The sequence below is a fragment of the Pleurodeles waltl genome, chromosome 3_2 (assembly GCF_031143425.1).
Source record: "Pleurodeles waltl isolate 20211129_DDA chromosome 3_2, aPleWal1.hap1.20221129, whole genome shotgun sequence".
NCBI classification, from domain to species: domain Eukaryota; kingdom Metazoa; phylum Chordata; class Amphibia; order Caudata; family Salamandridae; genus Pleurodeles; species Pleurodeles waltl.
Window position 1 is genome coordinate 138,197,410 of NC_090441.1, and position 13,774 is coordinate 138,211,183.

The window sequence follows — 13,774 nt, forward strand, 5'->3', positions numbered from 1 at the left end:
ATCACACACAAACCCCTACAACCAAAAATTAGGAACGAGGCACAGAGAGAGACACCACCATCTACAAACTAGCAACCACAGGCACACATTACCATCACCCACATTACTTCCACGCACAGCACACAACACACCACTAAATATCTCCCCACACATCACAACACACACCACCCCACACATCACCCACACCACCCCATGGCTCCGCGAAGACACCCCAGGTTTTCGGAGGAGGAACTCAGGGTCATGGTGGAGGAAATCATCCGGGTAGAGCCACAGCTATTCGGATCACAGGTCCAGCAGACATCCATTGCCAGGAAGATGGAGCTATGGAGCAGAATAGTGGACAGGGTCAACGCTGTGGGACAGCACCCAAGAAATCGGGGTGACATTAGGAAGAGGTGGAACGACCTACGGGTGAAGGTGCGTTCCGTGGTATCCAGACACCGCATTGCAGTGCAGAGGACTGGCGGCGGACCCCCACCTCCTCACCCAGAATTTACAACATGGGAGGAGCAGGTCTTGGCGATCCTGCATCCTGAGGGCCTCAGCGGAGTATCTGGAGGAATGGACTCTGGTAAGTCACATCTTCACTACTTCATCCCCCCCACCCCACCTGCATGCCAATACATACCCCCACCCTCACCCTCACCCCCATCACTCCTACTCCTTGCAAATGTCTCACCATCACAACCCACCCATCCCAACACCAAGCCCTGCATGCGACCACAAAGCATGGACACCCATCACCAAAGCATGCCCACTGCACATACCCATCCCCCCCCAAAGCCCTGTCACAAAAGCCCCCACACAGGAATGCAAGCACTGGGGGACACCCATTGCACACCATGGCACACACAGATGCAATAATCATGCCTTTATACCCCTGAAGGACCCCAACGCAAGGTCACCGCGCAGGAGGGTCCACAAATGTCCACCCCACCCCCAGAAGAGGCCCACAGCGATGACAGCAGCTCTGTCGACCTGGATCAAGATGACCAGCCCGGCCCATCGGGGACCTCGGTACAGTCGGTTCCCCTCAGACAGCCACAGGCCACAGCAGACCTTCCCCCCTCTGGGAACACCAGCACAGCACCCACCCAGCGGGCCCATACCTCTGTCCCCAGGACACGTCAAGCAGCGGTGTGTCCACCACTACAGGGCACCCAGGTTAACCCACCACCCCAACAACAACAGGGACCTGGGGGCAGTGGCAGTGGGCACACGGTCCAGGGGACAGAGGCCCAGGGAAACAGGGCAACTGGGAGGGCTGCTGTGCGACAGGGGGGGACAGGCCCAGGGAACCCACTCTCCACGAGGCCCTCACCACCATCATGGGAGCATACTACCGCTCCCAGGAGACGATGGCGACAGTACTGGCCAGGTGTTAGGAGACCCAGCGCCTGCAGGAGGAACAGTATTTGGGGTTCAGGGAGGAACTAAGAACCATCAGTTCCGCCCTGGGCACCATCGTAGGGGTGCTGAATGTGAAAGCCACCTCATTGCAGCCCACCGTGGCACACAAAGGGCCCCTGACACTAGCATGGACCAAGAACTGCCTACCACCTCCGCCGGCACTAGTGGACAGGACCAACAGGCCACCAGCACCCCACCCCCTGCAGAAGGAGAACCACCCCGCAAGCGGTCCCTGAGATCCAGGAAGAAGACAGAGTAAGATGCCAAGACCCCCGCCAGCAAAGGATACCACCCTGATTGTCATCCCACTGTCCCACATTGTCACCCTGTCCATCCTTAAACTGTCCCAGCTCCACTTTCCACAGGCATCTGGACAATGCACCTGTGATCCCAATAGTCTGGACTCTGCCATGGACATTCCTCCACCATCCCCCCTCACCAATTTGCAACCACCCCACAATACTGTATAGAGCACTCAAATAAACACAGATATTGCACAAAAAACTCAGAAGTCTGGCTGTGATTTTGAACAAATGTATCAGACATTACCGTGCCAAAATGCTTATTTACATTGTGATGCCAACATACCAATGTCACACAGCTGTAGTCCATGGGTAAACAAAGCAGATGTCACACACTGGGGGCCACATTTCTGAAATCGCAAAGGAAAGTGACAACTCAGTTACCATACACTGTGTGAAAACGACAGACAGGAGAGAGGTAGTAGTGGTTAAGTACATGAAGTAGGCAGCTATGTATTCTTACCTGTCTGTCATTGGAAATACTGCTGTATAACTGTGTTCCTGTTGTCTATGTCGTCCTCTTCTGCTTCCTCCTCTTCACTCTCCACAGGCTCCACAGCTGCTACAACACCACCATCTGGACCATCCTCCTGCAGAAAAGGCACCTGGCGACGCAAAGCCAGGTGGTGAAGCATGCAGCAGGCCACGATGATCTGGCAAACCTTCTTTGGTGAGTAGAATAGGGATCCACCTGTCATATGAGGCAGTGGAACCGGCCCTTCAGGAGGCCGAAGGTCCGCTCGATCACCCTCCTAGTTCGCCCATGGGCCTCATTGTAGTGTTCCTCTGCCCTTGTCCTGGGATTCCTCACTGGGGTCAGTAGCCATGACAGGTTGGGGTATCCAGAGTCACCAATTAGCCACACACGGTGCCTCTGGAGTTGCTCCATCACATAGGGGATGCTGCTATTCTGCATGATGTACGTGTCATGCACTGAGCCAGGGAACTTGGCATTAACATGGGAGATGTACTGGTCTGCCAAACACACCATCTGGACATTCATCGAATGATAACTCCTCTGGTTTCTATACACCTGTTCACTCCTGTGGGGGGGGGAGCAAAGCCACATGGGTCCCATCAATGGCACGATGTTGGGGATATGTCCAAGGGCATAGAAATCACCCTTCACTGTAGGCAAATCCCCCACCTCAGGGAAAACGATGTAGCTCCGCATGTGTCTCAGCAGAGCAGACAACACTCTGGACAACACCTTGGAAAACATAGCCTGGGACATCCCTGATGATATGGCCACTGTTGTTTGAAAGGACCCACTTGCTAGGAAATGGAGCACTGACAGCACCTGCACTTGAGGGGGGATTCCTGTGGGTTGGCGGATAGGTGACATCAGGTCTGGCTCCAGCTGGGCACACAGTTCCAGGATTGTGGCACGGTCAAGCCTGTAGGTCAGTATGACATGTCTTTCCTCCATTGTCGACAGGTCCACCAGAGGTCTGTACAGCAGAGGATGCCGCCATCTCCTCACATGTCCCAGCGGACGGGACCTATGAAGGACAACAGCGAGCACAGAGTCAAACATCCCAGAGGTACGTAACTACAGCTTGCACAGAACACGATTCTTAATCCATAGAATGGCTTGTATGAGTGTTGAGGCAAGGCCTAGGTATGTGTGATGCAGTTAAAATATTAAGGCATGTGGGCCCCTGAAATGGCGGCTGCCTGATCTGTGAAGTGTGACAATGGGATGTGAGGTAACTGCGCTGGCGTTGTACACCGTGGCGGTAGGCGGTCGAAGACCGCGGCGCTATGCTGCATTGGTTAACATAGAACCCTATGGGTCCCAGGAGCCAATGACGATGTGCGCCGGCGGTCGCGGTACGCACCGCCGCGGACGTGACCGCCATTTTCTATCTGCTTAATCACTTGATACCTGATCTTCGACAGGAAAGGACCTACACTGCAAGTGCTGCTGTGACCTCGGTCTGGAAGAGACAATGGCTCAAGCGACTGGGGAAAGGGCCCCTGCCTTCACCACTGAGGAATTGGAGAAACTAGTGGATGGGGCCCTCACCCAGTATGCACAACTCTACGGTCCTCCAGACAAACAGGTAAATACACTGGGAGCATGCTGTATGGGCTATGCCTGTGTGGAGTGGGGTGGATGAAAGTTGGGGGGGGAGATTGAGGCGTGTATGAAACGACGGTGATTGCATGTGCCACATGGCAAGGGTAGGGATGGGGGCCACTCACATTGATGGTGCAGAAGGTAATGACTTCTCTTCTCCCTCCGTACTTTTCATATAGGTCAGCGCCCACCAGAAGGTAGATATTTGGCGTGCCATCGCCAAGGACGTCCGGACCCTGGGGGTCCACCGCAGACGGGGCACCCACTGCAGGAAGAGATGGGAGGACATCTGCCGCTGGAGCAGGAAGACGGAGGAGGCTCAGCTGGGGATGGCCTCCCAACGTGGGAGGGGTGCCAGTCAGACTTTGACCCCCCTGATGTCCCAGATCCTGGCGGTGGCCTACCCCGAATTGGATGGGCGCGTGAGGGCATCACAGCAGAAACAAGGGGATGAGTACACTCTCATTCTGCTGACTTTGCGCGCAGTGGAGGTGTCTGGGTGGGGGAGGAGGGCTGTGGGTCTCCCTAGGCCAGGGCGAATTCTGTAGGCTAGGCCCCTCCGTAAGGCATGGCCCTGTGCCCCCGCCCCCCACCTCTGAAGGGTGCCAAGTACAGGAGATCATGGCCCTGTGTCATCTATGTGTGCAAATGTCGTCCATAGGCTTGTAGGCCATGTCCCAGGGATTGAGTAGTCGACCCCAAGTGCGCGGCGTAGTGCAGGGGGATTCTGTGTCTGTCCTGTCCGCCAACGGTGTCGCCAATGCATGCACTCAACATGTCATTATTTTGTTTCCCCCCCCCTTTTTTGTGGTCTTCCTGTTCATGTGTGCATTAGCATCATCAGGCGGAGGAGAAGTGGCACCAGAGCACGAAGGGAGGGTGCATCACACATGGCCATGGAGGGCCACACCACGGAGTCTGAGTTCACCAGTGGGACGGAGGGCGAGGGGAGCTCCACAGCGGGGACTCGGGCCGACAACAGTGACACCGACTCGTCCTCTGAAGGGAGCTCCCTTGTGGTGGCGGCAACATCTGTGGCCACCCCAACAACAGGTACAGCTGCCACCCCCGTACCAGCACCGCCCTCCCAGCAGCCCCTCAGCGTTTGTTCCGTGCCCGCACACCCAGGAAGGTGGGCATCTCCTTCGCCCCAGGCACCTCAGGCCCTGCCCCAGTCACCCCTGCTGCCCTCAGTGAGGAGGTCATTGACCTCCTGAGGACGCTCACTGTTGGGCAGTCTACAATTTTGAATGCCATCCAGTGTGTAGAAAGGGAAGTGCACCAGAGCAAACCATACCTGGAGGGCATTCATTCTGGTCAGGCGGCCCTTCAGCGATCGTTCCAGACTCTGGCCTCAGCACTGATGGCAGCCATTGTCCCTGTGTCTAGCCTCCCCCCTCCAACTTTCTCCACCCATTCCCTATCACCTGTACCTCTGCCTATCCCAGGGACACCATCAGACCAGCCTGCACACACCTCAACACCCAAGGGGGGCTCAGACAGACATAAGCACCACACTTCCCACAGGCAGTCACACAAGCATCATACTCATGCAGAAATAGCAACAGCCACTGCCTCCACTGTGTCCCCCTCCTCCACGTCTCCCTCCTCCCTCCCTGTCACCTCTACATTCACACCTGCATGCACACCATCTTCAGCCACTACGTCCCTCAGCAGCACAGACACCAGAACACCCCGCACACGTGCAGTCACCACACCCACTGCCATTTACACGTCCCCTGCGTCCTCTCCCAGTGTGTCTGTGACCCCCCTCCCAACATACACAAACGCAGGCAGCCACCCACCCAACAGCCATCCACCTCACTACAGCCTCCAGCCCAAGCACCAGCACCCAAAACCACAAAACATACACCTCCTACAACCACTACCTCTTCCTCCACTCCCATAACCACTACACCTACCCATCCCACTGCTCCCAAAAAGTTATTCCTGTCGAAACTCAACCTCTTCCCACCAACTCCCCCACCCCGTCCATGTCATATGACTCGATTGAGCACCTCAGCCCCCACAAAACCGGGCCCTGCCATCAAGGTCTGCCAGGGACAGTGGAGTGCCCCACCCACCAGGGCAGCCTGTTTGGTCCGGAGCCAAGGCACGGCCAGCCCACCCCCGGAGAAACACCCGAAGATAGGCAGTGGCCGGCGGGAGAGGCAGATGACATCAGGCACCAAAACCCCGACCAGGCCTCCGCCAGGGAGTGTGGAGACAGCTGCCACACCGGGCAAGGTGGGGAAGGGCCACAGGCGAACTGGGAAGGCTGGGAAGGGCAGCACGGCCGACACCACCGCCATCAGCCCAGCTTCCCAGGAGTGGCCCACCAGCCCCATCCCATGTGGGCAGGACCCCACCAACAGGCCCGGCCCAGCTGCCCAGGAGGACACCGCCAGCCACAAGTCAGGTGGGAAATGAGCACCCCGCCATGGCCGGGGCCGCTGACCTGCCCACTTCCATCTCAAGCACCGCTGAACTGGGCTCTTCATCTCAAGCACCGCTGAACTGGGCCCTTCCTCTCAAGCACCGCTGAACCGGGCACTGCCGTCTCAAGCACCGCTGAACTGGGCTCTCCATCTCAAGCACCGCTGAACCGGGCACCGCCGTCTCAAGCACCGCTGAACTGGGCCCTTCATCTCAAGCACCGCTGAACCGGGCACCGCCGACTCATGCACCGCTGAACTGGGTTCTCCATCTCAAGCACCGCTGAACTGGGCTCTCCATCTCAAGCACTGCTGAACTGGGCCCTTCATCTCAAGCACCGCTGAACTGGGTCCTTCATCTCAAGCACCGCTGAACTGGGCACTCCAACTCAAGCACCGCTGAACTGGGCCCTTCATCTCAAGCACCGCTGAACTGGGCCCTTCATCTCAAGCACAGCTGAACCGGGCACCGCCGTCTCAAGCACCGCTGAACTGGGCTCTCCATCTCAAGCACCGCTGAACTGGGCTCTCCATCTCAAGCACCGCTGAACTGGGCCCTTCATCTCAAGCACCGCTGAACCGGGCACCGCCGTCTCATGCACCGCTGACCCGGGCACCGCCGTCTCAAGCACCTCTGAACTGGGCCCTTCATCTCAAGCACCGCTGAACCGGGCACCGCCGTCTCATGCACCGCTGAACTGGGCACTCCAACTCAAGCACCGCTGAACTGGGCCCTTCATCTCAAGCACCGCTGAACCGGGCACCGCCGTCTCAAGCACCGCTGAACTGGGCTCTCCATCTCAAGCACCGCTGGCCCATTGGCGGCAGGGGCTGGGCCGCATCTGTGTCGGGCAGGCCTGCACGAAGCTCTCTGGGCACCAGGGCCCCTCCAGAAGCAGTGGAGACATGCATCCACTACCTCTGTCCTGCACAGGATGAAGCACTCTGGGCAGCAGGCCCCCTCCAGAACCAGTGGAAGAAGGCATCCACTACCTCTGTCCTGCACAGGATGAGGCCCTCTGGGCACCAGGCCCCCTCCAGAACCAGTGGAGACTGTCATCGACTTGAGAGACTGTGGCTTTGCACTCCCCAGGATTGAGCAGTGGGCAGCCCACCCACTGTATAGGCTTGTGAGACTGTGGCTTGGCACTTCCCAGGATTGAGCAGTGGGCAGCCCACCCAATGTATAGACTTGTGAGACTGTGGCTTTGCACTCCCCAGGATTGAACAGTGGGCATGGAGGCCCCTCGTGGATCTGGCGTCGTGCACTCATCCGGCTGAGGTGCTCCCCCTTCCATTCCCCCTGAGGTGCCTGTAGTTTTGCCATCTGATGCCCCTGCAGTCTTCTCTCAATGGATTCAGGTATCCTGTGTGGGCTTTGCCCATGTGATTTGGGCCGAGTGGTCCACGGACAATGCCTGCTACAATGCTCGGACTTGTGCATTACTGTATTTATTATTGTGTTTTGGTGTAAATATTTAAATAGGTTGTTTTTTGATATATGCAAATGTTTCAAACTAATTCCTTTTGTCTTTGCATTCTTCCAGAGGGTTTGGGGGGTCTAACTGTGATGTTTTGCTATGCATTGATGTGTGTGTTGTAGTGGGTGAGGGTGGGGGTGGGTGTGTCGCGTATGTGTGTCCCTCGTAATTTTTTGCCTCCCCCCTCCCCTGTGTCGTAGGTGCAGTACTCACCGTTGTCTTCTGCGCCGGCGTTCGTACTCCTGGTACAGGAGCAGGAATACTATTGCTGGGAGTATGTGAAGTTCCGGTTCCATGCTGTCCTGGCTCCTCGTGGGGTGTATTGAGGTGAGCGTTTTCCCTTCAGTATAGCGGTTTCCGCTGTGTTTTTATCTGCGGTGCTACCGCCCCGGAAAAGTTGGCGGATTGGTGGGTTGTGATACTGTGGGCGGTACATTGACTCCCGCCTGTCTGTTGGCGGTGACCGGCGCGCTGTTTGTTGGTTCCACCGTGGCGGTCGGTGTGTTAAAGTGGCGGCCTCTGTTGGCGGTTAGCGCCACGGTCGGAAAGCAATTTTTTTTTCCGCCAGCCTGTTGGCGGTTTAGCCGCTGCTTTCACGCCAACCGCCAGGGTTGGAATGACCACCATAGTGTGGCCTCAGATGCTTTCGTTAGTAACCCAAAATGTGTTCTCTTTCTCTCCCCAACAGTATATCTTGAGTCACCGCACACAAAACAAAGAGAATCATTTTGGTAACAATCTATAAATCTACTATCCAAGCCCAAGTAAACAAAATGATTTCAGGGAGAAAGGGTTATTACAGGAAACTTCTATTTTTATTCTCTATTTTTCATAAGATCTGTGAAGAAAATAATAACACCATAAAGCATAGTCAGTTTTCCTTTTAAAGGCTGCCGTCACTTCTTTTTAATCTATTTTTTACTTAGATTGTTGTGTTCTCACATGGAGGTTACAATAAGCGATGTGTAGTTTTGAAACCACACTCATGGTCCATCATTGAAAAGTCCTTCTATGAATGACAACACATTTGGAACTGCAATTTTGCCTTTCTGAATGTGCATCGTGAAATCTACTGGTGGGCATCCTTGAGGGATGAGGTGGCAAGCCTTGGAGACACCGTCCAAAACAGAAACATTGCCCTCATTAGTGAGGGAGATTTGCTATTGGTACGCACAATTCCAGGTGGCAAACCAGGAAGAAGGAAGATGGACTCCTGGAGCCGTGGAGTCTTAACAAACTTTGTAATCAGAAAGGAAAATGTAAGCATGGCACACAGAGGTCTGCCCTGAGTAGGGGAAGGATACATTTACTTGGAACTCATTGCAGAGAGCAGGATCCCAGATCTGGAAGCCATGGTAATTAATATAAAAAGTGTTTGTTCTTGGAAGCACACATATGTGTACTAGTGCTGGAACAATTTTCAGAGTGGGTTTGCTACCATGCGACAAGCAAAACAAAAATTGTGTAACAAATGTGCCATGGGTTATACGATGCATCGCCTGCACCATAGTGCGCAGGTTGCGAGTGCTCTGCTCTGCAGGAGGTTGGTTCCACTTTCAGTGACCCTCCTGGGCCTCCACAGCTCCCTGAGTTTGATCTCATTAGACATTTAGGCCTGTTCCTCTTGGTTGCTCTTCCTCTCTCTCCCAGAACTTCTAGCAATGATGCAAAGATCATATGCGAAACATTGCAAGAGGAAATGCCTGCATGTGATCTGGCAGCCTTCTTGGATGCAGCAATATTGAAATACTACATCCTGATTTGAAGTTGCATTTGGCTTCAAGCTTTCAAAGAGTTTGGTCAACAACAGTCATATTACCATACAACTGGCAGATAAAGGAGGGGTGCCGATCATGGATAAAATCTTTTACTTGAATAAACTGAGTCAACATGCAGGAGACACCAAAATCTACTTGCAAATACAACATGATTGTATAGAAGAACTCCAAAGAGTTCTTGAAAAAATTCTAAATCAAGCTTTGGAAAATAAGTGGATCTCTGACAAAATGAAAAACTTTTTGCGAATCCCACATCCAAAAAGACCACGTCTAGTCATACTACCTAAGAAGACATGCCAACTTCACCAAAAACCTCACAGTGAGAGGAGGGGGAGTAGCCTTGTGCTGAGAAGAGCCTATGAAACACTTTTGCCCCCACCCAGGCCTCAAACCCCCTCCTCAAAAACATACAGGCTTGCTGAGGCTGCTGCTTATGTCCTGGGGTGTTTTAACACCCATTTACAGTGATTTTCAGCTAATTTCCCCTGCCATATAAGCTCCTCAATCGGAGACCGTATGAGGGGAGTCAATATTGTGTGCCACACAGTGGCACCATGTGAATTGGCAGGTCTGCCTAAGGTGCACAATAATTTTTTGCATCCACCTTTCAGACCAAGAGCAGCCGCATGTGGGTCTAGACATAAACCAATTCGAAAATACCTGGATGAACTTTGGCAATGAGTTATACAGCCAACCAAATCATACAAAACTGAATTTCTACAACACTTACAAACTCTTAACATCATAAACCAAAGTGACATCTGGTTGTGTAATATTGATGTGTTCATTGTATATCTCAATATCATATTATTAGGGTATAGAAGCAGTAGAAAGGGCCTTAATGCCAGCAGACAATATAGTAGGTAATATATTTGTTTTTATTAGAGTTGCTACATTTTACATTGTTCCACAGCTACCTTCAATGGCAAAATGATTACTATCTTCAACTGAGTTGTAATTCGATGGGCTTCACAGGAGCACCGAGTTACACTAATATTTTGTATGGCTAAACTGTTGGAGGAACTGACTTACAACAATGACAGTTGGAAGAAACATCTCATGATGTATATCTGGTTCATTGATGATGTATTCATCATATGGAAAGGTGACTATCAAGAATTGGAGAGTTGAATTTCAGAGTTAAATGTAAAACATTGCAGTATAAAATTCTCATTCTGCAAAAACAAAAATAAAATACATTTTTGGGATACTCTAGTTGGATTAGAAGAAAATAACATCAAAGCTTGTGGCTTCAGGTAGCCAACTGATAGAAATGAATTTGTGCATTACCAAAGCTTTCACACTGATTCTTAAAAAATAAATATACCACCAAATTAAAACAAAGTACTTCGGATTCAGGTGAATACACTGTGATAAACCAGGAGTATAAAACGGGTTCCATGCAAGAGGAAAGTATAGTAAACAAATCTGCTGAGAAATTGGTCACTAAAAGTAGAGCACAATTATTGGAAAAGTCAATCCGGAACAATGAACCATGATTCAACTTTGTTTTAAAATGTTCTACAAGGAGTCATAAAATTAAAATAATTATCAACAGAAAATGGGACATGATCCAGAATGAATGTGACTCTTGTGAACTTTACAAGAATTCTCCACTGTATGCATGTTAAAGATCATGCAATATCAGGGAGCAATTGGTCAACAAAGGTAAAAAAGATAATATAAAAAGTGAATACAAGGGGTCCAGAAGGCGTTTGAATTGTGTACATTACAAGAACAGGATACAAGTCAGTTTTGTTGTACATCCAAACTAAAGTTATCAAATAGTTCTTAAATATAATGCAACTTGTGACAGAAAACCTGCATTTAGTTACTCATAAGTCTATATGGATTACAGTATGTGGACAAAACAGAACATAAAATAAAGATAAGACTTTCAGAACACAAGAGTAACATCATCAATCACTATGGTAAGTCCAATGTGGCTGTTCATTTTAAAGAATATGAACAAAATGTAACACAATTATAATTTGAGATTTTGTAATTTGTGGAACACACAGAAGACATTTATGTGACAAAGATATTACTCCAGAGAGAGATAAACTTGGTAAACCACCATGATACCCTGCACATAAAGGAAATATTGATTGGATGGAAATGACATGGTTCTTTAACATAGATTAAGACATGTATTATGTAAAGATGGCTCTATAAAGGGGACTGAGGCCCAGATTTAAGAGGGCCTTGCACCTCCTTGAGCTATATTAGTGTCTTTTTCTCATGCTAATGTGGCTCAACGAGGCCAAAATCGCTGTGGCAGATTTACAATGTGACGCCATGCATGCATTGGCCCACTTTGTAACCCCTTGCACCACATTATGCCTGTACCAGGCTGAATGTATGCAAGGGGGGAATTCCCCCCTTAAGGGGGCCAAATAAATGGCACAAAGAAATCTAAAGATTTCTTTGCGGCATTGTTCGCAGCATTTTTAAGAGTATGTACCTTCATTATTACAACACATCATGTACTTGATGATTTAACATAACGTGTTTACAGCAGTATTTATTTACCAATGTGGGAGTGAGTGTTCTGTTAGTAAGAAATAGAATTGTAATCACAATTATGCTTATATTGCCCAATGAGGCCAAAATCACTACACTAGATTTACAAAATGGAGCAATGCATGCATTGCGCCACTTTGTGATTGCTTGCGCCACATTGTGCCTGTGCCAAGCATAACGTCTGCAAGGGGGGCATCCCCCCTTAGAGGGGTCCAAAAAAGTAGTGCAAAGAAATCTAAAAGATTTCTTTATGCCAATCCTTGCGGCATTTTAACGCCTGCTCAGAGCAGGCGTTAAAAGGGGGTACTCCATTGGTTAAAATGGGCCCCTATGTAATGTTCAGGGTTAGCGCCAAACTTTTGGTGCTAACCCTGAACAGTACATCAATAGCATCAAACATTTTGACATTATTACCCCCTGCCCTGCACTTTGGTGCGCCATATTCTAAATACGATGCACACATGGTGATGGTGCTAAGGAGCACAAGAAAAGTGGCCCTGCAATGGGTGCAGTTTCACTTTTCTTAAATCAGCCCCTGAGTGACTTAAGAGTGTTATTGCATTAGATTAGATTTTAAACATGTTTCAGTGATAAAAGTTGGGTATTTATCTTCACTTTAACGGTTGAATGATTGGATAGAAATGATGTGCCTTTTGCAACACAGGTTAAGATATTAAAATATAAAGTCTACATTATGGCCCTCATTACAACATTGGCGGTAAGTGCCGCTTACCGCCATGCTGACTGCCGCCAACTTACCGTGACCGTGGCAGGTTACCGCTAGGGGTATTATGACCCATACATAGAAATCCACCACTATACAGACACCCACACAAGCCCGCCAGCCCAAAGGTCAGATAAAATGTCGGTACCAAAACCCACACCGTTAAGCCAGCAGAAATACGCCCACAGCATCACCGCAGCGGATATTCAAATGCGGTAAACCATTGGCAGTACAGACCGCCACGCTCAAAATACACACACACACACAAAACAACACCACATTGGACAATTCAAACTACACACACCTGACCCACATATACACACCACACCCATACACCCACACCACTATAAAACACACACCCACAATACCCACAAACCTTTACGACCCAAAGATCTTGACAAGTGAGAGAGACAAGCCAGGAGCACCCACTGAATCTGACCCGTACACCATCCATGCACCTCACAGCACACACCCCAACACATCACCCCACACACCGTCACATACACCCATGGCACCACAAAAACACCCCAGGTTCTCAGAGGAGGAGCTAAGGGTCATGGTGGAGGAAATCATCTGGGTAGATCCACAGCTATTTGGATCACAGGTGCAGCAGACATCTATTGCAAGGAATATGGAGCTATGGCGGAGAGTCGTGGACAGGGTCAACTCCGTGGGACAGCACCAAAGAACAAGGGATGACATCAGGAAGAGGTGGAACAACCTACGGGGGAAAGTACGTTTCGTGGTAGCAAGACACCAGATAGCAGTACAGAGGACTGGCGGTGGACCCCCACCTCCTCCCCCACAACTAACAACATGGGAGAAGCAAGTCTTGGTGATCATGCATCCTGAGGGCCTTGCAGGAGTAGCAGGAGGACTGGACTCTGGTAAGTCAAATCTTTACTACTTTATTCCCCACCCTACCTGCATGCCAACACAAACAACAACCCTTACCCACACCCCCATCACCCCACCAACTCACATATACCCCACCATCACAATCCACCCATCCCAATACCAAGCCCTGCATGCACCACC